The following is a 26231-nucleotide window of genomic DNA, read 5'->3' as shown; positions in this document are numbered from 1 at the left end:
GAGGACACGTGCAGAGAAAGCACGCTCAAAGCTACAGATCTCAGGAGAAAACGGCCAAACACATTCTCCAAAGTTCATGACATATCCAGAGGGCAAACCTGGTGAGCCGTTATCTGAAAGGACAGGAACTGACATGTAAATTTATGGCAGGAGCTTCCCTGGACCCAATTTGACCTGAAGGAGAAGCAGAGAAGATAGCGCTGAGTGAGAAATTCACAGAGACAAATCATAAACCCAAGAAGCAGTCTGCAGGTGAGCCAGGGGAGGCAGAAGAGCCCAGAGTTTTCTGAACGACAGAATGACATTTATCAGGATGCAGAAGGGTAAAGATGAAAACCCACTGGATAACATCCGGAGAGAATGGGAGGTGAGGAAGTACATCAGTTTTAGTATAAAGGGAAGCAGAATAATGGGGTAGGACCTGCAGGAAAGTGGGGTTGAAGAGTGTGATGGTTACTTTTATGCATCTACTTGACTGGGTCATTGTGTGCCCAGATATTTGGTCAAACATTATTTCTGGGTGTATCTGTGAGTGGGTTTTGGATGAGATTAGCATTTGAATTTGTAGACTAAGTAAAGCAGTCTTCAGCGTAGATTTCCCTCCTCAATGTGGATGGGCATCATCCAATCTGTTGAGGGCTTGAATAGAACAAAAATGTGTAGGGAGCAAGAATCTGCTCTCTCAGCTTGACTGTTGAGCTGGGAAGTTGATTCTTCTCTTGCCCTCAGGCTGGGACTTATATCATCTGGTTCTCAAGACTTTGAACTTGGACTAGGATCCACAACACTGGTTTTCCCGGTTCTCAGGCCTTTGGACTTGGGTTGGAACTACATCACTGGCTCTCCTTGCTTGCATGGTCTACGGCTTGCAGATGGCAGACTGTGGGACTTCTTAACCTCCATAACTGCATGAGCCAATTCCTCATAATAAACCTCTTCATGTATCTGTCTCTATCTCAATCTATCCATCTATTTATCTGTCTATCATCTATCTATCTTGTATCGATTCTGTTTCTCTGGAGTATCCTGACTAACATAAGGAGTGTAAGCATGTTAGTATGCTTATGGTAATTATTTAAAAGAGAAATATTGATAATGTAGGAGAAAGGGGAGGAGACACATGTAAGAGCAATAATCTTGTGGCGGTGAGACAGGATGGGATCTCCTGTAGAGGAGAAGGATTTGACTTTTAACAGGAGCATGTGTAGTTCATTGTTGACAACAGAAGGGAACACAGTATATGGGAGTAAATCTGGTAGTTTCATGGATGTGGTGGGGGGAGAAGATTGGAGTTCTCATTGCTTCCATTTCTTCAAAGAAACAGAAAGCAATATAATCAACCAAGAGCAAAATGAGGCAGGAGATTTGAGGAGAAAGGAGAAAATGCAAAATTATTGTCTAGGAGAGGGAAAGTGAAGGATCTAAGGGAAATTATTATGATTGTTGAGTGGGCTTGTGTGAATTTAATGGTCATAGATTTAAAGTAAGCCCAAGCAAAAGTGTGTGTCTGTGTCTGTGTCTGTGTGTGTGTGCATGCACCTGCATGTGCATATTTCCTGAACATGTTCAATTGTCTGGGTAAGAAGTACTTAACCAAGGTTCTGTTTTTTTTTTCCCCAGACCAATATATTAAAGGGAGAAAAAAAGCAAGGTATTTGAAGATAAACGTAAGGGAATGTGAAATCTGAGCTGGATAAAGAAGGAGGTAAGGATATGAAGTGGGGGACAATAAAATGATGGTAGAATCAGTATACTGAAGGTCCTCATTGGATTAAATAATTATTGGTGTTGGGGAAATAAAAAGAATGAGCTGGAAAGTTCAAAGGAGGTAGGGCTTAGGAGCCTGAAACCGTTCAGGAGGGAGTGCAATCAGTAACAATGATAAGACCTACCTGTGATTTGATTACAGGAACAAGAGACTAAGTTAGGTGGGGAATGAGATCATTGAAACAGAAGGGTCAAAGAAACTTAGGGAATAGAGTATTGGGAAGATCCTACATGAGGATATTGAAATAATTCAGATATTATTGTAGGGAGCTGCAGAGATTGAGGTGTTAAAATCTTTGAGGGATGAGGGGGATCGATCCAGGTTTCTGTAGACAACTTCAAGCAGGAGGGGTCGTTGTCATATAATCTCATGGTATAAAATTCACAGCCAATGTTTTTCAAGGAGAAAGGAGTGAAAATTGTCTGAAAAAAAATCAATGATGAATAAGAGAGGTAAACACCACACCTCCAGGTCCAGTGGTACAGAGGGATGTGGGGGAAATTAGCCAGCTCTGAAAAGCTCTGTAGGAGATAAATTGTCCTCAGTTAGGGCCAGGCTTCACTTAGATGGGAAAGATGAAGGGGTGTTTCAGAGCAGATGTGAGACTATAAGGAATTTTGCTGATAATGGACTCTGAATTCCAGAAGGCAGAGAAGAAAATTTTCCAGAAATGAAGCAAGGTAGGGGAGGGTTAGACTAAAGGATAAACTTTGCCATGTGAGAATGAGAGTCCAAACAATAACGGATATCCAGAGAGTCTTAGAACTCTGGTGGTTTTGACAAACAGGAATACAGACATGATGAGTTTAGTCTTGAGCATTTCCAAGACAATCTGCAGTGCTGAGGTTGTGAGTGTCTTCTTTGTATGTGAGTGTGGCTTGGTTGAAAGATTGGGTGCATTTAAAGATCAAGTCAAGCTCTGGGGCTTCATCAATCTTTCTGTAAAGAATTACTATAAAGCAGATTTTTAAAAAGACATATTTTATCATTACGTTAAAAAATAACCCACCTCAATGAAACAATCACCTCCATAAATTTAGTTTAAAGCGTGAATACAATAGGTCAGAGAAAATATGGTACAACAACAAAAAGAGTTTAAGTATGAGCTGGCAGAACTCAGGGGGAAAAGAAGAGAAAGATAAAAGTAAAACCATCACAGGGATGAAGGTTTTTTTTTATTGGCAGAGGCACATAAATAGACTATGCATGGCTGAAAACATAATAAGGGACACAGAAGAGAGAATAAGAAAAGTGAGTTAAATAAAATGGCCATGGTCAGAGGATTAAAATTGATTAGACATAAAATGATGGCAATGGAATATGGATAATGGAGCTACAACTCACATAATGCATGGTCTACTTTTTTTTTTCTTTTAAGTTTTTTTTAGCATAGTGATAAAATATGTCTTTTAAAATAGTGGAACAGAAAACTAATCAAAACATAGTTCATGAAAATTTTTCAGAAATTATACACATGTGCACACAGACACACATACTTTAAAAGGGACAGGCATACCCTGGAGACACTGGTTTAGGATGATCAACCCTGAGACATATAATACAATAATTAGGCCAACAGACTTTAGAAGTCAAGAATCAATATTTTAGGCAACCAGGAAAAGTATCCAGTCACTGGAAATGTCTCAGTCTTCACCATGGCAATTTTTAGAGGAAGAAAGCAGTGGAGCAATACTTATAAAATTCATAAGAAAAAATGTGACAAAATGATTTTTCTTTACACAGATGAATTGCATGTAGAGGCAGAAGATGGATCTTCTTGAGTGTGCGGTAACTCAGAATGCATTTCCCAAGAGCCCTGCTTGAAGAAGTGACCAGAAGATGAACTTCAGGATGACAGGAGAAATCACAAAAATAAGGCTGACAATGAGTGTGGCATCCATCTAACTACAGAACTAAGACTAAAATAAACCTGGGGATTATGATTACAGAACAAAACCTTGTAAACTTTCACAGTGTAGAAATTATTCAATTAAGAAAAGTTGGAAGAAGAAGAGGGAAACATGGTGGAAGGTGATGTTACATAGGCTGCCTTCTTAATCTTTCATAACCAGAGGTCAACAGGTGTTATTTAAAGCTGATAAATCATGTAACAGAAGTATATTTTAAAATGTAAGAATTAACTAAAGCAACCTAAGTGTCCATCGACAGAGGAATGAATAAAGAAGATGTGGTATACACACACACACACACACACACACACACAATGGAATATTACTCAGCCATAAAAAAAGAATGAAATAATGCCATTTGCAGCAACATGGATGGACCTAGAGGTTATCATACTAAGTGAAGTAAGTCAGACAGAGAAAGATAAATATCATATGATATCACTTATATGTGGAATCTAAAATAGGATACAAATGAATTTACTTGTGAAACAGACTCACAGACATAGAAAACAAACTTATGGTTACCAAAGGGGAAGAGGGTGAGGGATTAGGAGTTTGGGATTAACAGATATACACTACTCTATATAAAATAGATGAACAAAAAGATCCTACTGTAGAGCACAGGGAACTGTATTCAGTATCTTGCAATAACCTATAATGAAAAAGAATCTGAAAAAATATATAAATATGTATAACTGAATCACTTTGTTGTACACCTGAAACTAACTCAGCATTGTAAGTCAACTACAATTTTTTAAAAACGAATCAATGAAAATTGGGTGGCAATGAAAGATACAGGATGTGAGAGGAAGAGGAAATGTACTGTTGTCGTGGTTCATATGAGGGAGCTGACAGACACTGGCTAAAGAATAGAGAATTAAGTATCACATGTAGCTATAGTTCTAAAGACAACCACTAGAACAAAAACCCCTCAAACTTTCCAAAATATCACCAGAAAAACATGCCCACACAGTTAAAAAGAAAAGAAAAGAAATTCAGACTTTTTTTTTTTTTTTTTTTTTGCCGTACGCGGACCTCTCCCTGTTGTGGCCTCTCCCGTTGTGGAGCACAGGCTCCGGACGCGCAGGCTCAGCGGCCATGGCTCACGGCCCCAGCCGCTCCACAGCATGTGGGATCTTCCCGGACCGGGGCACAAACCCGTGTCCCCTGCATCGGCAGGCGGACCCCCAACCACTGCGCCACCAGGGAAGCCCCATCAATGGGTAAATATTTATCGAGCACTTAGAACAGCGTCTAAGGCACATGGCAGGTGCTTCACAAGTGCAGTTAAATGAATACATGGTTGAATTTTACAACTTCAGAGCAAAATTACAGCTAGTTTGTCTCTGGTGTGGCAGAAAACAAGGGTGTGGAAATGCAGGAACTGTAGAGTAGTCATCCTTCCATCTGTGTGCAGAGCAAAGAGACAGCTATTCTGCAGAGGAAAAGAATGATCCAGGTAACACAGAGGTCAGTGGAGATGAGAAACTTTGGGGACACAGAGGATACTGACTTGTGGCCATCTTGCTCCCTGTTGCCTTCCCAGTTCCTGCTTCCAGACCCTTGTGGAGCCCAGTGACGTGATACTCCCTTGGGTTCTGTAACTCACATGTGTCTCCTCCTAATAAATCCTTTCCCATTTTATTTTTGCTGCTTAAGCTAATTTAAAGTGGGTTGTTTTCACCATCAGTCAAAAGACTTGACTAACCCAAGAGATGCTGGGGTCCAGAGCCATTGGAAGATGCTTTCTAAGTTTGCAAAATTTTTGAGAATTTTGAGTCTGGTCCAACAGCCGAAAGACTTTGTAGAAGAGCAAGGAAGACTTTGTGGCAAGGAAGCAACCAGTGGGTTTTCCTCAGCTGACTGTGGTGGGTAGGTCTGAAGTCAAACTATTACAGGGACCATCACTTGGAGAGAAGCCATGGGCAGCCACGAATATTAAACAAAACAAAACAAAGCAAAAAACCCACAAAGGCCAATATATAGCAGTTAAAATTCCAAACTTCCCACCTCATGAATCATCAGCAAAGCGTAGAGCTCCTGAATGTTAATCAGTTGGGTACTACATTAATTTTACTCTCTAATTCTCTCAGTCCTACCCCATCTCACAGATGGAGTCCAAAAACAAAATAACAGTTTGCTCTATTCTGATTCAAGAACTCATTTGCTTGTGCCCTGCTTTCCCAAGAGCCCAGGGTGACTAATTGCAGACCCTGGACTTCTGCGGGCTTAAACTAATAGGTATGGCAAGTGTCTATTCTGGGATGGTGATAACCAGGAAGTGGGCAATGGGATAGGAGGAATATTCATTACACAAGCTGGAACTGAGATGAGCTTCTGAACTGGGGGGTAAATAATTCCAGTTAGTGAACAGATTCAAACCCTGGATGAATAAAGTATGGTTGTCACTTACCCACAAGTATCTGGCACAGAGCAGGGGCTCAACAAATACTTGTTGAATATTGAATGAAGTCTGGTGAACCTCTCATTTTTCTCATATTACATGTTTCTTTCTTTGGAAGCATTTACAACAATAATGTTTTCATTTATTTGAGTATTTATTCCATCAATGTCCATCTTCCCAACTAGAGAAGCAAGGGTGAAGGGGCTACATTCACATTTGCTCACTATTGTTTCCCAAGTGCATAGCACAGTGTTTGTATATTTTTTAATCTTCATAAATATTTAGTGGATAAATAATATCTTTATTTATGAAGTATATGCTTGGCAAATACTGGGATCAGAAGCCTGAGTGTTTAATTTGAGTAGAGGTCAATGACCTTGACTATGGCCATTTGAATGATCTCTTGGCCTTGCCATGAGTTTTCTCTCTTCTCTCCTGCCCAGATGGTAAGGGACTGGCACGGTAGTATTAGGCCTCTTTCTTCTCTTCTGCCTGGAATGAAACAGTCAATCTTTATCAAATCAGAATCTATCAAAACTAAATCCAGCTGTCTGCCACTTCAACAAGAGAAGATTAATGATGCAGAACCAAAGGGACACGTTTTACAGCAGGAATAATGCACACATTATCTGCAGGTAATGCCATCTGGGAAGTTCCCTTCCCTCTGTGGGCCTTACCTTTTGCTGTCACTCTTGTATAGTCAACTGGCTCTTCTCTTGGACTTCTGCAGTGAAGCTGGAAAAGGGATTGAAAGGCTGGGGTCCTGCAGCTCAGGAAACCTACAGCATCCAGACCAAGCAGTGGTGCCTGTCTCTTCAGAGGCTCTGTTGAAGTTTCTGTTACAGTAGAATGAAGTTCTCTGCCTTCTTCTTCACCTTTTGTGGTCCCTCTCATTCATCACTCCTGATTTGCATAATATGACATAATGAATTTATGCTCTGAAAAGTGATCAATATCACCATGCGAAGTTTTGTGTCTTGTTGATTCTTGCTCTGCATCTTGATGAGACTTGATGATGCAGATCCAGGGATGACAGCTGAGATGTCTGGCCTGAACACAAAGAGCACATCAGAATGAAATAGGGATACTTGAAGAAACTGGTAGAAAAACGAGGAGTGAAATGGAGAGATCATGGACTTTCAGCTGTTCACGAAGCTATGAATTGGCGTTGATTGGAAGGTGACTTGTATTCACCAGAACTCCTTCATTGGCAAGTGGCAAAAACTTAATTCAAAAAAGCTTAGGAAAGAAAAAAAAGAGGATTCTATTGACCCAGATTCCTGGAAATTCCCAGTGGTGAAGGAAGAATTTAGGCATGACAGGATGCAGGCACTTGGAAAATATTATCAGGAATCAGTCTTTTTCTCTTGGCTCTGTTCTTTTCTAGAAAAGTTTCATTCTCAGGCACATTTTCTCCCAGGGTGTGGCTGCTGGGAGTTTGAATCTGACATCATAGAAATGCCAGATTTATCAAATAAAAATACAGAAGGCTCAGACTTGAATCTCAGATAGACAACTAATACATGTTTTAGTATAAGTATGTCCCATGCCATATTTGGGATATACTTATACTAAAACATGTATTAGTCATTCCGTATTTTATTTGGCATCCCTACGGTACCATCAATCCTCTGCATAGCCAACAGCTTCATAAGAAAGAGCATGGCTCCCTCTCTCCCACAGCCTATCCTTAAAATGATCCTGATTGGACAGCCCAGGGCATACACTCATCCCTGTGATTGGTGGGTCCATGTAATTAAAGATCCCAGTGGGGAGAGGCAGTTTAGTCAGCCAATATGTGATAAACACCACTTTGTGCAGGCCCCATTCAAGGTGCTGGAGATTCAGTGGTGAACAGATAGAGAGGCACCCTGGCTGGAAAGATACTCAACTTTCTAATTGAGGATGGGAGTGGGTGACAATGAATATGCTTATAAATAAATAGGATAACTTCATGAACTGATAAGCGTTATGAAGATGATAAAATAGGATACTGTGGTAGGAAGTGTCTGGGGCTGTTGTGGGTTGAGATGCACCTCCTGCAAACAGATATGTTGAAGTTCTAACCCCTAGTACTTATGAATGTGACCTTACTTGGAAATAGGGTCTTTGCAGATGTAACCAAATGAAGATGAGTTCATACGATGTCGATGTGGGTCCCTAATCCCATGAGTAGTATCCTTCAGAAGGAAACATGGACACAGACACAGAGAGGCCAATGCCATGGGATGATGGAGGCAGAGTCTGGAGTGATGAATCGACAAACTAAGGAATGCCAGTGGTTGCTGGCGACCACCAGAAACCAAGAGAGAGGTATGGACCAGGTTCTCCCCTAGAACCTTCAGAGAGACATGGCCCAGCTGCCACTTTGGTTTCAGACTTTTGGCCTCCAGAACCGTGAGAGAATACATTTCTGTTGTTTTAAGCCACCCAGGTGTGGCCATTGATTTTGACACTCTCAGGAAATAATTCAGGGGCAAAGGTAGGCTGAGTGGTCAGAGAAGACCTCTCTGAGGAAGCAGCACTGAATTTGAGACTGGGAGGGTGAGGAGGGGGCAGCTGAAGAATATTTAAAGGAGAACGAACAGAAAGTGCAGAGCTGTGGGATCATGCATGGTGGTATTTGGGACTGTGTGGCTGGAGCACACAGGAAAAGGAACAGAGAGTTGGAGCGGGGCTCAGAAAAGTAGGCAGCTCCCTGGGGACAGGGAGGCTGGGGACAGCAAAAGCTGGACTTGCCACTTCCTGACTGTATAATCTCGTTTCTTCACTTCTTAGAATGTGCATTTGAGTTTCCAAATGTAAAATGTCCATGGAAATGCTTTTGTTTCCAAGAGCTAGCTCCCAAGCCTTCCATGTTTGTTATTTTTGTGACCTTGGATGTCCTGTGAAATTTTATTACCATTCTAAACCCACATGGACTTGCACTGTCATTCGTAATCATTTGCAATCTGTCTTGGCCATACTTCCTAAAATGTTTTTGCCTTACAGACTGGTATCCTGCCCAAGTTCTCTTGGCCTCTAAACATATACTTGTCCATTCCTGGTTTTGCTTTTACTGCCTGCTTCTGGCTGCTGATAGCTCATGGCCCAAGCCTGGCTCCATGAATGAGCAAGGGCAGTGCAGTAGTAAATTAGAGCTGCCAGTTAGCCTTGAGCAAGGGGCAGATGTGCATTGAAGCATCCATAGTTTCTCTTAGGACTAAATAGCCTACAATTGCACAAAGGTTAAAATTAGAGTTCAGCATGTAGGTAAGAAATATCTATCACTTACCTGAATCCATGAGGTTGATCCCATGACCCTGTCCTCATCAGCATTGCACTGCAGCCAACTGGCCCAGATTCACAGAGGAAACTCTTCTCTGATATTGAATAAGAATGACTTTTCCTTAAGCCGGGGGTTCTCAGGCTTGAGCAAACATCAGAATCATCTGGAGGGCTTGCTATATCACACATTCCTGTCGTTCACCCTCAGAATTTCTGATTCCGTAGATCTTGGATGGGGTCTGAAAATCTGCATCTCTAACAAGTTCCCAAGTGGTACTGAAGCTGCTGGTCTGGGAACCACACTTCCTTCTGCCCTGAGCTGACACAGAAAGAAGTTGAATACCAGAAAACCATCAAACTAATGGGGAGTAAGAGTGAAAACCTCTAGGAGGATAAACCTCATTCAAGAAGCGAGTCTTGATGGGGAAATTAATGCACCCAAGTCCTTGAGAAGCTTCTACTTTAGAAGACAGAATGGAGAGAAGAACTTAGAAAGGCTTTGTGGAGGAGATGACATTTGGACTGAAGATGTGTAGATGGAAAAAGATAAGGAAAGACATTTCAAGTGCTGGGATCAGAGTGGGTGAAGGCACGGAGGCAGAGAAGTGTGAGCAACCACTGGAGGGCCCTTCAGTTTGGTTGGAAGAGTGGGTTTCACACATTTCGACCTCAAGCCCCTGTAAGACACATTTTACGCTGTGCCCTCAATGTGACACACATTTTCTGTTATACTTGTGTGTATACCTATCTATTCATCTGCAACAAAACTTCATGAAACACTTACCCTTCTGGATGCAGTGCACCCTGGATTTTTGATTCTATTCCGTATAGTGCTATACCATAGGAGGCAGTATAGTATAGTGGTTAGGAATATGGCCTCTGCCCCCAGGGTGCCTGTGTTCAAGATTGGCTTAACCACCTTAGGCAACTTATTTAAACTCACTGGGCCCCAGTGTCTTCATCTGTAAAACAGGGATGGCAATGCTGCCTATGTCATAGGGTCAGTGTGAAAAGTCTGTGAGTCTTTGTAAGGAGTTAGCACAGAGCCTGCTTTAAGGAAAAGCCAAGTAAATATTTGGCATTTTGCTGTAAACCTCATTAAGAATGCTGGTCACAATATACTCAGTTGATTTCAGGACCTTCTTAATGAGCCACTGCCTACAGCTTGAAGAGCTAGAATAGAGGTGGGTCAGTGGGGGTAAAAGAGGGGTAGATATGGTGGTTTGGATCCATAGCAGGGAGGCTCTTGAATGCCAGAGTAAGGACTCTGGATTTTGGTCACTGTGCAGCCAGGAGCCACTGAAGCTTTTGTTTGGACACAGGGATGTGGTGAAAGTTGCATTGAAGACCGTAAAGCTGGCTGCAGCGTGAAAGTTATGTAGGAGTGAAGACAGACGGGGAGTGGAGTGGAGGTAGATGTGGTCCAGGCAAGAGGCGATGTGGGCCCCTATGAGGGCAGAGCAGTGGGAACTGGGGGAGGGAAGGAACATGAGCTCCAGAGGCCACACTGACGGCCACGACCATCAGAGCTTGATTGCTCCTTTGGGTTGGCAAGCGAAACAGAGCTCTGTTGTATATTTCCCAACTTGAAGCCAGCATTTGAAGACTCATATTTCCCTTGTCAACCCAACCAAGAGAAACTCAAGTTGGGGGAGTTAGCGTCCTCTGAAGATGAAAATAGAATGGGAAGGAAATCCAACGCTAGAAGGAGAGCTCTTTTTAGCCCTCTAAGGGCTAAACTTGGGTCTACTTCTCAGCAGGTCCTTGAAGCTGGCAGCAGTATTCAAATAAGATAAAGTTCCTCAAAGGCCCAGGAAAGTAACCGAAGTGTCTCTGGATGCTGAAGAATAATCCTCAGAGATTAAAGCAGCATCTGTGACCAAACCTTCACAGAAGATCTTAAAACTGAATTCAAGTTGCTAATTAGATCCTTGTTTGTAATGTTAGATCCCTTCAGAGGCTTAGTGGGGGGTAGGGAACGTGAGCAGGGGAGGGGGTTAATACCTAAGAAAGTCAGTAATTAATCTTCTCTAGGGCTTAATCACATCCTGACAATTTAAATGCTGATATGAGTTTCAAGTTGGTCTTTTCAGGAACCTGTGATGGGGGAGGATGGAGTCAACCCTGAATTTAGGCAGAGGAACATAATGCATTTGTTCCAGGGAGCTGTTCGTACATTCAGCAGTGGATTGTATCAAGTGTTTCTGGAAACTTCAAGACAGCTATGGCATGGTCCAGAGGGCGTGCAGTCACACCAGTGCTCTATCCGATGAAGTGATGTCACCATTCCTGTGTCTCCTCTTTGAGGTCTTCTTACTTGGTCTCGTGTTGACACTTGTTCATTCTTTACCATGGATAACCATAAAAACAGCAAAGACAAAGTGCTTACCACGTACTGGGTTCTGTTCTGATTTCTTTATTTGTATTACTTCATTTATGGCTCACAACAATCCCGTGAAACATATTCTGTTATCCCATTTCACTTGAAGGGTGAGGAAATTGAGGCACTCATGATGGACGGGATTTTCCGAGATCACAGAGCACTCACTTGGTGGATTTGGGCTACACACCCAGGTAGCCAGGAAACAGAAACTCATTCTACTCTGACTCTTGTCCAGATGGGCTTTGGCATCTGACTGTTCCTCTCCAAGCCTCCATTGATTGCCGAGGTCCCCCACTACTTGGCTACCTTAGACAGTAGTTGGAAAACTGTTGATTTTGCATCTGCAGGTGACAGGATCTCTCTAGGGGATAGCTCCAGGTCCAGGTCCCTGGAACCTCATCTTCAGCCCTTTCGAGAATCAGAACATAGGGAAAGTCTTCCAATGTGGCTGCACCTAGGGGAATTAAGGTACCTCTTCTCAGGATGAGTCCCAGTAAACTGAGGTTGAAAGAGATTAGAATATGAATAATTCCATATTCGGTATTTCAACACTCCATGGATAATTTTTTAGAATTGAACAGACTGTTTGAAGTTAGATGGATGCAAACCAGACAAAAGTCATACAGTGCTGCAAGTGATCTAAGAAGACCTTGCAGACCTAGAAAATCCCATCCGTTTAGTCACACATTCAATACACATTTATTTAGCATTTATCATGTGCTGGTCACCGCTAGGCACTATAGAAACATTGATGAGTAGGACTTAATTTCTGCCTTCACAGTGTTTATAGTCTAGAGGGGAGATAGTGTAAAAATAAAAAAAAAGAATAAGTATAAAATCACAAATTGTGCCAAGTATAATGAAGCATCACTTTCCATTATTAATAATGATGCCTCATTTCTGTGGCTTTGTTAAGAAAAAAGGTGGTTCATGTTGTTATATTTTCCATTAAGTTCACTGATGTTTTTGTCCTCCATTTTGGATAAAAATGTTTCAAGTTTTACTCGGTAAGAGGCTAAGTTTCCAAAAGCAACCCCAGTAGTTCATGACCCCACATTCAAGTCAGACATGGTCACTCAGTGTATGATGGTGAAATGAGGTTCTTCCAGGGGGAAGAACCTGAGGCTCAGCCTAGCCCTTCAGTCACTCTGGGGCACTGTGTATGTGGCAGTCAAGTGCTGAGAAAGCAAAAATGGACAAAATCAGAATAAAATATATTTTGTACCTTTGCATGCCAAGCTCTCCTCTGGGCACTTTCATGTTTATCATATATCTCACATTTTCTCATTAAATCCCAGTGACATAGGTATATTTTTCCCATTGAGAGGCTTGGTACTTAGAGATGTGAAGGGCTTTTTCAAAGTTGCCTAGCTGGCAAGTGGATAAAAAACATCCAGATCTTCCTGACTGGAAAGTCAGATGCTCATATTATGGATTTCTCTCTGAGAAGAAAATATAGAAGAACATAGAACTAAATCACCCAGAATTTTGAGTATGGAGCGCAGTATCCAGGTGCAAGGTTGTTTCCTGACATGAATGCTAGGGGCTGTCATCTATGTTCTGTTTTCTGCTTGACGGTGTCTTTCCCACTTTATAATTGTATCGCATCACGTTGCAGGGTACCGTATTGCATCACAGCTCTTTCTATTTCATTCCTTTCCATACCATATCATCTCTTCCCATCCCATTCCTTTCAATTTCATTCCGCTCCATCCCACTCCATTCCACTCCAGGCCATTATAACCCATCTCATCCTATCCTATCTCACCCCTTTCCATCCCTTCCCATTCCACTCCTTCCCATCCCATCTTATTCCTCTTCATTCCATCCTTTTCCATTCTATGCCACCCCATTTAATCCCATCTCATTCCATTCCAAACAATATGAATGAATTAGGAAGCATCATAATGACTGGAAAGATTATAGGGCAGAGAGCCAGGAAAAGAGCCTTCCAGTCCCTGTCATAGCATCTAATTATGTAAGACCTAGACAAATTCATTTCTCTTCTCCCCGTTCCTCAATTCTGCACCTGAAAAATTTGGTTTGATCTCTGTTTTCAATCCTGGCAGCATGTTAGAATCACTTGGAGAACTTTAAAGATATATAGAACCTCTCCCTTCCCACATCCCCTCCCTCATCCCCAGGTATTTGGATTTAGTCAGTCTAAGGTGAGTCTTGGGCACTGAGATTTTTATTTATTTTTAATTAAAAAATTTTTAAATTGTAATTTCTTTTTTTGTTATTAACTCAAGTCCATTTTTTAAAATCCAGACTTCCTCAGTTTTCCCCTAATGTCCTTCTTCTGTTCCAAGATCCCAGCCAGGATCCCACATGACATTTCTTTGTCATGTCCCCTCAGGCTCCTCTTGGTTGTGACAGTTTCTCCGACTTTATGACCTTGACGGTCTGGGGAGTGCTCGTCAGGTAGTCTGTAGTGTCCCTCAATTTGTGTGTGTCTGATATTTTTTTCATGATTAGAGTGGAGTTCCAGGTTTTTCTATTTCTTTTTTGAATTTTTATTGGAGTATAGTTGATTTACAGTGTTGTGTTAGTTTCTGCTGTACAGCAAAGTGAATCAGTTATACATATACATATATCCACTCTTTTTGTGGGCACTGAGATTTTTAAATAAACCTTCCAAGATAAATCTAATCTACGGCCACGACTGAAAACCACTGGGCTAGATGACCACTAGGGTTTCATTACTATCTACTCAACAAACATTTATTATACATTAACTACATAACGGGTATTATACTAGGATTGGGGTAAATTCAAAACAAAATCTGCAAAGACCTTGTTGACAAATTTTTTTGTCTAGTGGACAAGGACATAAAAGATGGCAATACAGTGTGGAAAACCACAAGTTCTAAAAGTGGCTCAGGTGAAATGTACAATTAAGAGGATATACTATAAAATGTGCACTTTTCAGGTCTATAGTCTTGTTCTGTGTGCCTTTGGGCAAGCCATTTAATCTCTGGGCTTTTCTCATCTTCAAAATGGAAAAGGGACTTGTTCTTCCAAATAGACCATGGGTTATTGAGGATGATAAGCAGCTGCCCCCCGACCCTGATGTAGGGGATTTGAAATTTAATCCATGACTGGGTGGTATTGACAGTCCTCTGAAACACTGTGAACGAGTCACACAAGTTATTTAAGATGTCTCTGTGTGCCATTTCCTCAGATGTTGTCCTAGTCTGGGCACTGAGTCTAATGCACCTCACTGGCATCTTGCCACAGGCAGGGTCCCTGTGGTCTATCCATTTCGTTTGGGCTGAAGACAGGATGATTTTGGTTCTGCTGGGCCATCTCACTATAGCTAAGGTGAGAGACTTGGTGTTCAGCTCATGGGTAAGCTCCATTGTTTCAGTTATAAGAACAGCTTATTACAATCCTCAATGACTCATCCACATGGACCAGTTGAAATAAATGATTTTAACACTCATACTCCTAAGACTTAAGTCTATTTATTAGAGGAGTCATAAACAGCTAATTTCCCCTTATCTCTAATCCTTGGTTCCAAGGCAAGATGTTCACATGGGTTAGGATGTCTCTCCAGGCAGGTGTGTGGCTGGAGATTCACTGTCCTCTACAGACAGTGACTTGTGTAGGAAAAATAATGCAGTCAAGTCAGGTCCAGCTCATTTTGGGAGCAAGCAATATACACTTCACGAGCCCCACCCATGACCATATTCAACCCTCTGCCTTCTTCCTGCGTCTTCGTCAGATGCCATGAGAACATGCTTCAGATGTGCCCATCTACCCCAGATTTGCCCTATTAGAAGTGCTTATTTTCTTTCTTTTTAAACTTTTTATTTTGAAATAGTTTCAAACTGACATAAAAGTGGCAAGAAGAGCACAAAGAAATATTTCGTAACCTTTACTCAGATTTCTCAACCATCAACAGGCTTTATTATTTCATATCTATCCCTATATTTCTATGTCTACCTTTATATACCGATTGGCTTTATCATTCTCTCTCTCTCTCTCTCTCTCTCTCTGTGTGTGTGTGTAGGCCTTTCTCTCCCTCCCTCCCTCCCTCCCTCCCTCTTTCCTTCTCTCTCTCTCTCTCTGAAAAATTTCAGTGGCTAGTTTGATCCCTTCCTACCCCCAACACTTCAATATGTATATCCTAAAAACAAAAACATTCTTTTGTACAACTGGAGTACAGTGAGACGGTAAATAGGAAAGTAGTTTGCAAACTGTGATGAATAGAGAGGCCTGAGGGGCCCTGACTGTGATGAGGACTATTTTCTCAGATTTCACCAGGAAGAAAGGTTTTAGGTGGTGACCAGGCGGGAGCCCCCAACAAGAATCGCCTGGCGCTTTGCATACCTGGGGAAAATTCCATTTTTTTCTCTTTTTCCAGGTCCATGGCTCACCTTTCCATCTGCCTGTGATCCCAGAAGCTCGGGGTCTTCCAGAAAGAGTTCTCAGATTTTGTCTTTGCTTCATCTCCTCCAACTCTGGGAGCTTGGCTGACTCAGCAAATTTTTGCAATTTGCACCCGTGTCCAGGTTGTTAATATATAACAACTGTGGGCTGCTGGCCTCCGAGTGAGTGCTGGAGGGCAACAAAATATTAACTTCCGTTCATGCAGAGAATTTGCTATTAACTTCAATGCTTTATTTTTAAAAAGTTCATTCACAGAAACCTGACAAGATTTTTCCAGCTTTTTCCAGCTTATTGACCTGATTCAAATATCTTAGAGGTTATTTTACCTTTCCTCACCCTATATTTCCAGGATTGTTAAAAATAAATTTTCCGCTGATTAAAAATAAATCATTCTCATGGTAGAAAATTTGGGAAGATCAGAAAAATATAAAGAGGAAAATAATTCCTTACATTTTAACTCCTTGAAGCATATATTCTCAACATTTTGGATATGATTCCAGCTCGCTTTTCCTCCCTCTCTCCCTCCTCCCTCCCTCCCTCCCTTCCTTCCTTTTCTCTACATTTCTAATGGAGTTAGACTATTCAGTATTTATAATTTTGAATGTGTCTTCTTCAGAAGTAACTAACTCTGCCTCTTCAAGGTCCTGTTCAAGTCTTTGCTCAACGTTGAAATTACCTGCTGGTCCCAAGACTGTAGAAGATAAGTACCAACCTTACGCCCACCTCAAACTGAGGAGGAACTCACTTGACATGTTGGTGGGTTTGTAAATGACACAACAGAAGGTAGAACACCAGGGAGTAGCACTTTGAGATGGGATGTATTTGCGGTAGAGTCCCCACAACTCTATTTACTAGTTTTGTGATGCTGGGAAAAGTTTCTTAAGTGTTCTGAGTCTCAGTGTATTCTATTGTGAAATAGGGATAATGACATCTATCTCTGAAAGTGGTTGTGTAGATGAACGACACAGTGTATGTAGCTTTCTCAGCACATACGACACGCTCAATTAATGGCAGTTCAAGAACCTTGCTTGGGCTTCCCTTGTGGCACAGTGGTTGAGAGTCCGCCTGCTGATGCAGGGGACACGGGTTCGTGCCCCGGTCCGGGAAGATCCCACATGCCGCGGAGTGGCTGGGCCCATGAGCCATGGCCGCTGAGCCTACGCATCCGGAGCCTGTGCTCCGCAACGGGAGAGGCCACAGCAGTGAGAGGCCCGCGTACTGCCAAAAGAAAAAAAAAGAAAGAAAGAAAAAAAAAAGCACTTTCCTTACCTGTAGAAGAAATCTGCTTTTTCCTACCAGGGATCCATCCCCCTTCTCCTTATTACAGCATCCTGATACTCCTTGGGGAAAGTGCTCCTAGCTTAGTCTGTGTGCTTCAGGTAGAGATGACTTCACCCCTTGCCCCAGGGAAGGGTACATAGCTCTTGTGAGCTTGGCCATTCACAGCACAGCCTTCTCCCTTTCACCACAGCAGTTGGCTCAGGATGGGTATGAAGGACTGAATGTGTCTCCCATCTCAAATTTGTACACTGAAGCCCTAACCTGCAAAGTGATGTTACTTGTAAGTGGGGACTTTGAGAGGTAATTAGGTTTAGATGAGGTCATGAGAGTGGGATCCCCATAATAAGATTAGTGGCCTTATAAGAAAAGGAAGAGAGATTGGAGCCCTCTCTCTCTGCCATATGAGGACACACAGTGAGAAGGTGGCCATCTGCAAGCCAGGAAGAGGGCTCTTATCAGAACACGGCCATGCTAGCATCTTGATCTTCAACTTCCAGGCTTCAGAACTGTGAGAAATAAATGTCTGTTGTTTAAGCCACCCAATCTACAGTACATTGTTATAGCAGTCTAAGCAGACCAAATCAAGGCGTATGCAACCCCGTCTGGGCATCAATAAGATGCAATTATAAAGCTTTTGTTGCGACTTCTAGAAAGGAGAAGCTTTCTTTCCTCTGGCCTTGAGGCTGGAATAGTGCAAGCATGGAACTCGTAGGAGCTTCTGCCGTTTATCCCCACTCCTCCAACCGTTATGGAGAAGGTTTGACTGAAAATTAAGCCAAAACAATGGAAAGCAGAGTCAAGGGACAGGGAGATTGATTTCTGTCAATATTGTCTGACCAAGTGGATTCAGCCTTGCTTAAAGCTAGAATACCCAACTTTTCCTTCGAGTGAGCCACAAACAGCTACCCTTCATCCTTTCAAAGCTGGTTTGAGTTGGGTCCTGTCATCTGCAAAAGAGATTTGACCAAGATACTTTTCCAGCCACTGCTTTTCAAAATTTGAAGGTCCTGCTACTGCCTTCCTCAGATTAGGTTTACTTGTGTATCAAGAGTGGTCTATTCAGGAGACTCCTGGGGCCAAATGGCTAATATTCACTTGGGGCACCTTTCAGCCTGGATCTGAATGCACATCTTCAGCAAATGTAAGAGAAACATACAGGGTGCTTGATAAATCCCAGTGCAAGTTAACTTCTGATGGTTTGGGGTAACCAAAGTTGATGAAGTTCAATACGGAGTGTAACTTATCTTCTTATTTATTCCTAATTAGTACTGAAACAATCCTTTTACTTATCAAGTACCCTCCCCCCGCCCAATTTTTTCTGCCTTGCTCAAGAAATCCAGCTACTGATGCACATCTCTTCTGCTTCATTTTTAAATCTTATCCTTTTATAATTAGAACAGACATGCTCAGAAAACTAATGAGAACGTAACTTTCCTTGTTTTGATAAAACTCTGTGATGATACATATATTTCTAATCAGAACCATGTGTCAGAGTCATTTAACCCCTTCTTATTTGAGGTTGACTAATTATATAGGAATTATGTTTCATAGTCACAGTACTATTTATATATTATTCTTCTTATGAACTCATTTCAAGTCTTCCAAACCTTATTTTGTTTCTTAATATACAATTGATACAATTGTATCAAAAGGGATTTTAAATCTCGATAAGTAGTAGTTTAGGAATAAGTCTCTTTGAGGGTGGCTATTATTAATAGCATAAAACCTAAGCAATGATTAAACAATACCCACCTTTTTTTTTTTTTTTTTTTTTTTTCGGTACGCAGGTCTCTCACTGCTGTGGCCTCTCCCGTTGCAGAGCACAGGCTCCGGACGCGCAGGCTCAGCGGCCATGGCTCACGGGCCCAGCAGCTCCGCAGCACGTGGGATCCTCCCGGACCGGGGCACGAACCCGTGTCCCTTGCATCGGCAGGCGGACTCTCAACCACTGTGCCACCAGGGAAGCCCCAGACTTTGAATCTTTTTATCTTTCTGCTCCACTATCCTTAGCACATTGGCTTTTCATAATCAAAATTATTACCTAATAAATGCAAAATGATTTCTTCTGTGCCAGATACCACATCCAAATCCAAGGAGAAGGAAGGGGGGAAGGAGAAACTTCAGTGATCCGTCTCTACTCAGAAAAGCAAAACCTTTCTGAAAAGGTCCCAGCCCACTTCCCTTTTTACCTCTTGAGAAGAAACAGACATGTGGCAAGGAGAAAAGCCTAAGAAAATCATGATTCACCACTTGGTGTTGGGTATATTTTTTGCCCAGAATAAAATTGGGTTCTGTTAAAAAGGAAGAAGAAAGAAGGAGAGCTGGTGAGTAAACCAGCTGGTGAGTATCTGCCACAGGTACCTTGTTCCTGAATAAATAAATTCTTTTATTGGATAAAATGCATATGTTGTGTATATTCTTTTATCTTCTTACAAATATGCAAATGAATATTTAGAATGAATTCATATACAAGTAAAGTGTTTAGAGTAGTACCTATTAGTAGGTACCATGTAAAGATTTACTATCTTTTTTTTATTGTTTAGGTATCTATTTATATGTACATTCCGATACAGTTTCTAAATGTACTCTCTTCTCTCCACAGTGATTACCAACGTCTCTTCTCTCTAACTCCTGGGACACAAATTGGCAACGGGGAGAAATGAATCGTGCTGTGAGCCAGCTGTGTCCATCACTGATTGCCAGCGATACTTAAACGTTGACTCTCCGGGACACACGTGTGGTCCTCGGTGGGGGCTCCTCTGCTGCGTGGTGCTATGATGTAGCGTCTTCTGCTCATTCCCTGTATTCCAACTCATAGACTTTTGTGAAGAAAGTCTCCTCAACAATGACCAGCTCCCTGGTCCCAGCCCGCGGCTACATTCTTCAGTGTCCACTAGCCCTCCAGAGACCCCTCCTCCCAACCACAACTGCGGGAGTGCAGGCTTTTATGCTGCTTCTTCCTCTTTGTCCTGGCGTTTCTTCCCAGCCCTCTCCTCCCTCTGCCCAAATAGGCATGGAACCGGGGGAGATCAGAAAATGCAAAGTACATCCAACATCTCACCAAAGAATGAAGTGTCCCCAGTCTTTACTGGTGATGCCCTCAGAGCCTTCCTTTCATGTCTTGGAGGAAGGAGTGACCCTCTTTTTCCCCTGTGGAGAGAGGGGAACAAAACCATACTCACGTCTATGAGGACTCTGCTGGTATCTTGGAATCCCTTCCCTTCCCCTAGACTCTGCTGGTATCTTGAAATTCCATCCTTTCCCCTAGACTCTGTTGCTAACTTGGAATTCCATCCCTTCCCCTAGACTCGGTGGCTATCTTGGAATTCCATCCCTTCCCCAAGCAATCTGGTCATACAGAAGAGAGGTTTGGGGGTTCAGACTCCCCTTGACACTCCGAGCGGGTGTGTGACTGCCCAATATTCTCAGTTCCCTTTAGAATGTGGGCTACTTGATGCTACTTTGCCATTTGCTAATTCTGGGTCAACAGTAAAAATTCCATTTAATATCCTGCTACTCCTGTTACTTTAACCTAATTAGAAATTATATAAGTTGATAAAATGTGCATGTAAAAGGAAATAGAGCATTTCCATAAAAATGAAGTTAAATTAATCAGAAAAATTTGAAAAGCCAAGTCATTTAAAAATGCTGTTCCATCAAGTATATGTGAGGTAATAGTAAGTGGTTGGAAAACAGTAGCGCAAATGGAGAATGAGTCTTCACTCTGATTGCTTCATGTGGGTTTCTACACTCTCATCCCATTTTAAAGGATTGGAAACTAGAAGCTGAAACGTAAAGGAGGTTTATACCGGAAGATGGAGGGTATTCAATCTGCAGGATGCTGTGGAAAAAAAGATATGGGCCCTATGGCTAAAGGCAAACAAATATGCATGAGTATGTTTCAGGTTGGAACACAATTTTTAAGATGGGTATCTTTCATTTTTAAAGATTTCTCTTCTTTAACCATCTTTTCAACTAGCTGGTTCTAATCGTTCTGGATTAGGGCTTTTACAGCAGCTCCCCAGCTGCCAGCCTCCAGGCGCCCTGGCAGACAATCTCCCAGCCTGTGAAGAATGTCAAGCAGATTCCTGCCTTTCTCGCAAAGCCCCCTCCCCCTTTTCCCAGGCCATCATCCTTCCCCAGCAGTGATCAAGGGTTCAGCCTCCTTCTGCATCTCAGGATGCTTGCATCTATTTCTGTTGCTGAGTAAGGGCAGATAGAAAACCACGGAAGTGAAGTGGGGTTAGGGAGAGACTTGGGAACCATCTGCCCTGGGTTCACTCTTGACTTTTTATTCCCCAGTTTTTCTTCAATAGCCTGGAGGAGTTTAAAAAAAAAAAAAATCAGATACTTTGTCCCTCAAGGTTTAATATTCTGTCAAAAGTCCCCGCCCCCACCCGGGGCAACATATAAGATTCAGTTTCTCACTAGCATAACTTTTCAATCTGATAAGAGTGCCTGTGTGTCTTTCTTGCTCAATATAAACTTTTTTTTTTTTTCGGTACACGGGCCTCTCACGTTGTGGCCTCTCCCGTTGCGGAGCACAGGCTCCGGACACGCAAGCTCAGCAGCCATGGCTCACGGGCCCAGCCGCTCCGCGGCATGTGGGATCTTCCCGGACTGGGGCACGAACCCGTGTCCCCTGCATCGGCAGGCGGACTCTCAACCACTGCGCCACCAGGGAAGCCTTAAACTTTTTTTTATTAACTTTGGAAGCACTTTGCCCAAGTATGGCTTCGAAGTAATTAGATTTTATCTACTGATCAGAGGCAACAGGACACAGACAGTGCTGCTATCTATCTACCTACTCACCTAGCTATCTAACTGTGTGTATGTATGTACGTAAGTGTGTATGTATTTGTGTATCCATCTTCTGTAAATTGTTGTGGCCAGCACATAGTAAGTGCCTGATAAACGCACATTGTGATTATTAATGGTGATCTTTGATAGTGTCATCAATTGATAACAATAGTTATCATGTTACTAATGATAACAATCATTATCAACTAACATCGACAGCAGTGTTATCAATTGATTGATAATTGGTGATGTTCAGTGCCTGGTAGTTTGGTCCAACCTGTTCCTGGGATTTTGTGGGTTTTGTCCTTTGGCCGACTTCAATTTTTTTTTTTTTTTTTTTTTTGTGGTACGCGGGCCTCTCACTGTTGTGGCCTCTCCCGTTGCGGAGCACAGGCTCTGGACGTGCAGGCTCAGCGGCCACGGCTCACGAGCCCAGCCGCTCCACGGCATGTGGGATCTTCCCGGACCAGGGCACGAACCCGTGTCCCCTGCATCGGCAGGCAGACTCTCAACCACTGCGCCACCAGGGAAGCCCCAACTTCCATTTTTGATGTTTTTGGGCCCTTTAATCTTTTCCTATCCTAGTTCCCTAACTCCAGGCCTGCTCTGATCTCTGATCTCCATGAATTCCTGTTTATCCTCACCTTGAATCCTCCTGAGACCTCTGTTCCTCTGCTTTGCCCTGAATCTGGATAAGAAATAACAAATAACTGCCCTGTTCCTCCATTCTTCTATCCTTTAGCCCCCAAAGAAGCTTTTGAGACAAACTCTAAAATTTCAAAGCTTCAAAAAAAGGCAAGCCATATATCTGTGACAAGTATTAATGACAGAATCCACCTGGAGTGGCTATTGGGCCATGCTTGATGGAGCGAGGGTGTTTCTGACCATAGAAAGCCGAAAGCAGCTTTGCCCCATCACTCTGGCTTCTTCTTCAAGGGCCCAGAGCACCCAGCTCCTGGTTCACTGAGGCTTTAAGTATTTTCCATTTACTCTGCTGGACCCATTTTGTCTTTTCCAGACTGTTTCCTTGGTCAGAAGATTTGCAGATTTCAAAGAGCAGAGATGGTGTGTGTTGTAGGTTTTGATGGCACTTGCAGCCAGGACCAGCCTTAACTCGAGTGTGAGTAGTGATGGACTCTCCCAGTTCCTGCAAGCATGATGTGCCAGGTCCTGAAGTCCACACTGTAAGGGGCAGAAAGGGGAGAGATACACTTCAACCAGATGCAATGCAAATGATTAACACGGTTTCTGGTTGCTTCCCTGGTTCTTGCACGCTCTGGCCTCCGCCTGCTCTGCCATCTTTAGCTCTCAACCCTCCTCACACACACCCCCCGCCTCACTTCCTTGCCCACTGCATCACACTCCAGAAGCAATGAATTACTTGCAGGTCCTGGGACAAGCCTCACTCTCTCTTGCCTTCAGCTCTTCATTTTGCCTAGAATACTCTCCTCTTTTCTACCATGCCTTCTCACCCCATCCCCAACCTCCTTGGCCTGAAACTCCTACTTACCCTTCAAGTCTCAATGTAGATGTCCCTCTTCCCAGAAATCCCTCTCTATACCCCAAAGATTGGTGAGATGCCCACCTAGGTGTCCTGCTTTGCTCAAAGCCCCTTTCACAGCACCACAGGGTGTTTAATTGTCTTTCCACTTATTGGTCTCTCCCACTAGATAGTATTGATAATTTCAAAGCAATTAAGAACCGTGTTTATCATGATATCTCCACTGCACATCGTAGGAGCCCCATAACAATTCATGAAAGGAGTGATGGTGAATGAATGAGAAGCTACAACCTGTGCTAGGCTTATTCTGGTCCCTGCAAATTGGATCCAACCCAGTGGGGTGAAGGCCAGTCTACTGAGGAGGAGGACTGTCCAAATCAGTGCAGAGGGCATTGTTCAACTTCATCAAAGCTGTTCACCCAGGAGAGGTTCCATCTCTGAGGCCAACTTACCCTCCCGAGAAAGGGATCCCAAGTCAGAGAATAAGCACCTTACCAGGGACGGCCGCCTGGATTGAGCAGAGTAAGGAGAGGAGAGGGAGAGAAAAAGACTTCAGCACTACAAGGGTATTAGGCGTCGAGACAGCAAATTTTAGAGAATTAAGAAATCTAATCAGCCTGGTGCACTAAGAGGGAGGCTGCAAACTCCCGGGTGTGGAAGAAAGCCGGAATATCCTAAGGGAGATCCTAATTAAAACGCAGCCGATTACAATTCCTCTGACAAAGGAAAATGAAAGGACTAAGGAACATCTGCTGTGGATTCATGAAGGACTGCTCAAGGATGCGGAGTGTGAGAAAAAGAAATTCTTGACAGCACTGAAGAGGTACAAGGCATGTTTGTTTGTTCTCCATAGGGCAACACTGGTAGGGGAGGGGGCCTGGCAATGCAAAGGCAGTGGTTTAGGATTGTTTTAGCCTATGGGGCAACGTAAAAGCTAAATGGGACAAGCCTCCCAGTGCAGCCTAGAATGGCTGAAGGACCCCTCCATCTCTCTTCAAGCTGCCAGGCAACCAGTGAGCTGGGTCTTAGCCCCGCCCCCTAGTGGGAGGGACTATGCCTGACACTCGCTTTCCAAGGTCTCCAGGTGTTGAGCATCTATCTGGTCATCCCCAGGGCTCGTCTCAATATCTAGCATCCCATCTCAGTCTGCCTGGTACACAGGTCCAAAATGTGTATTTCCCTTTGCAAGGTCACTTACATGCTCGCCCAGTACAAAAGGAGAAAAAAAGGTGGGGTCCCTTCTCTGGAGCCCAGGCCCACTGGTTCTCCAGCTGTGCCCAGATCAAAGTACTCATCACTGCAAGGTGCAGAGATCAGAGGACACCCACGAACCTGTTGCCCTTCTGCCTGTGCATCGAGTGATCCCCAGCGGTTTGCTCCAGGCTTTATCCCTGCTATATCGCTAAAGAGAAGTTTAAAACTGGCTAACGTATGAGGTCAGCTATCCTAGATGTGACCTTGGAATTGCTGAGCTGAAAGAGAACTCAGAAGTCATACAGCCCAATCTCCCACAAATATAGGAACATAAAATGTAAAAACCCAGGTAAGACTTAAACAACAATTTTACATAATAGTGATGGAAGTATTTCCAAAGAGTGGTACAGGAAATACATACTATCTATTTGTAGAGAAGAAAGTGTTGACCATGGCCTGGAGGAGTCCAGAAAGACATTTCTTTGGGGATCTGTGGGATTGGTCTAGATCCTGAAAGTAGGATTTTCAAAGGTCATCATAAGCTGGGAAAACCCTCTGGAAAAGTGAAGGATGGGACAGGAAAATTCTAAGGCTGCCTGGAGGAGACTGCTTCTCAGACAGTGGTACCCAGAGACACAGATAGAGCTTACCTCCTTGATAGAGTTACATCTCCAAGAGTTCCAATAATCTGATGCTGTGTAACAAACCATCCCAAAACACAGTGGCCCAAAACAACCACCATTGTGTTTTATCGCACGACTTGGTCAGGAATTCAGACAGGGCTCAGTTGGATGACTCTCCTATTCCACGTTGCATCACCTAGAATCACTCAGTCTTCCACCCATGGCTGGGCTGGACTCCAGGGTCTAATAACACTTGTTTGCATCCCTGGTGCCTTGATGGAGGGGGCTGGAAGGCCAGTCTTAGGTCACTCTTCTTTTTCATGTAGTCTTTGCACCTGCTTCTCCAAATGTTCTCTTTTGCAGAGCGGTCTGACCTCTTAAATAGCGGCTCAGGACTATGAGACAATGTTTCACGAAACCCAAGCAGCAGCAGCAGCGAGATTTGCCATGTCACACCTTCAGACGTCCCCCTCTTGTTATTGTCACATCCTCTTAGTCAAGTAAGTCCTAAGACTGTTACAGATTCAAGAGAAAGGGCATCAGACCCCATCACTCAAGCACTCATTTCTGCAGTCAGTATGTATAGAGCTCCCATCCGGTGCCAACGTTTGGCTAGCTACTACTGAGGGTTGCAGAACTGAATCACTCATGCTCCCAAACTGGAGAGTTTTATAGTCTAGTAAAGGAGGCCTATGTGCCTACTCG

Source organism: Mesoplodon bidens (assembly GCF_964165515.1).
Source record: "Mesoplodon bidens genome assembly, chromosome: 11".
NCBI classification, from domain to species: Eukaryota; Metazoa; Chordata; class Mammalia; order Artiodactyla; family Ziphiidae; genus Mesoplodon; species Mesoplodon bidens.
Note: the sequence above shows the minus strand (reverse complement) of the source record.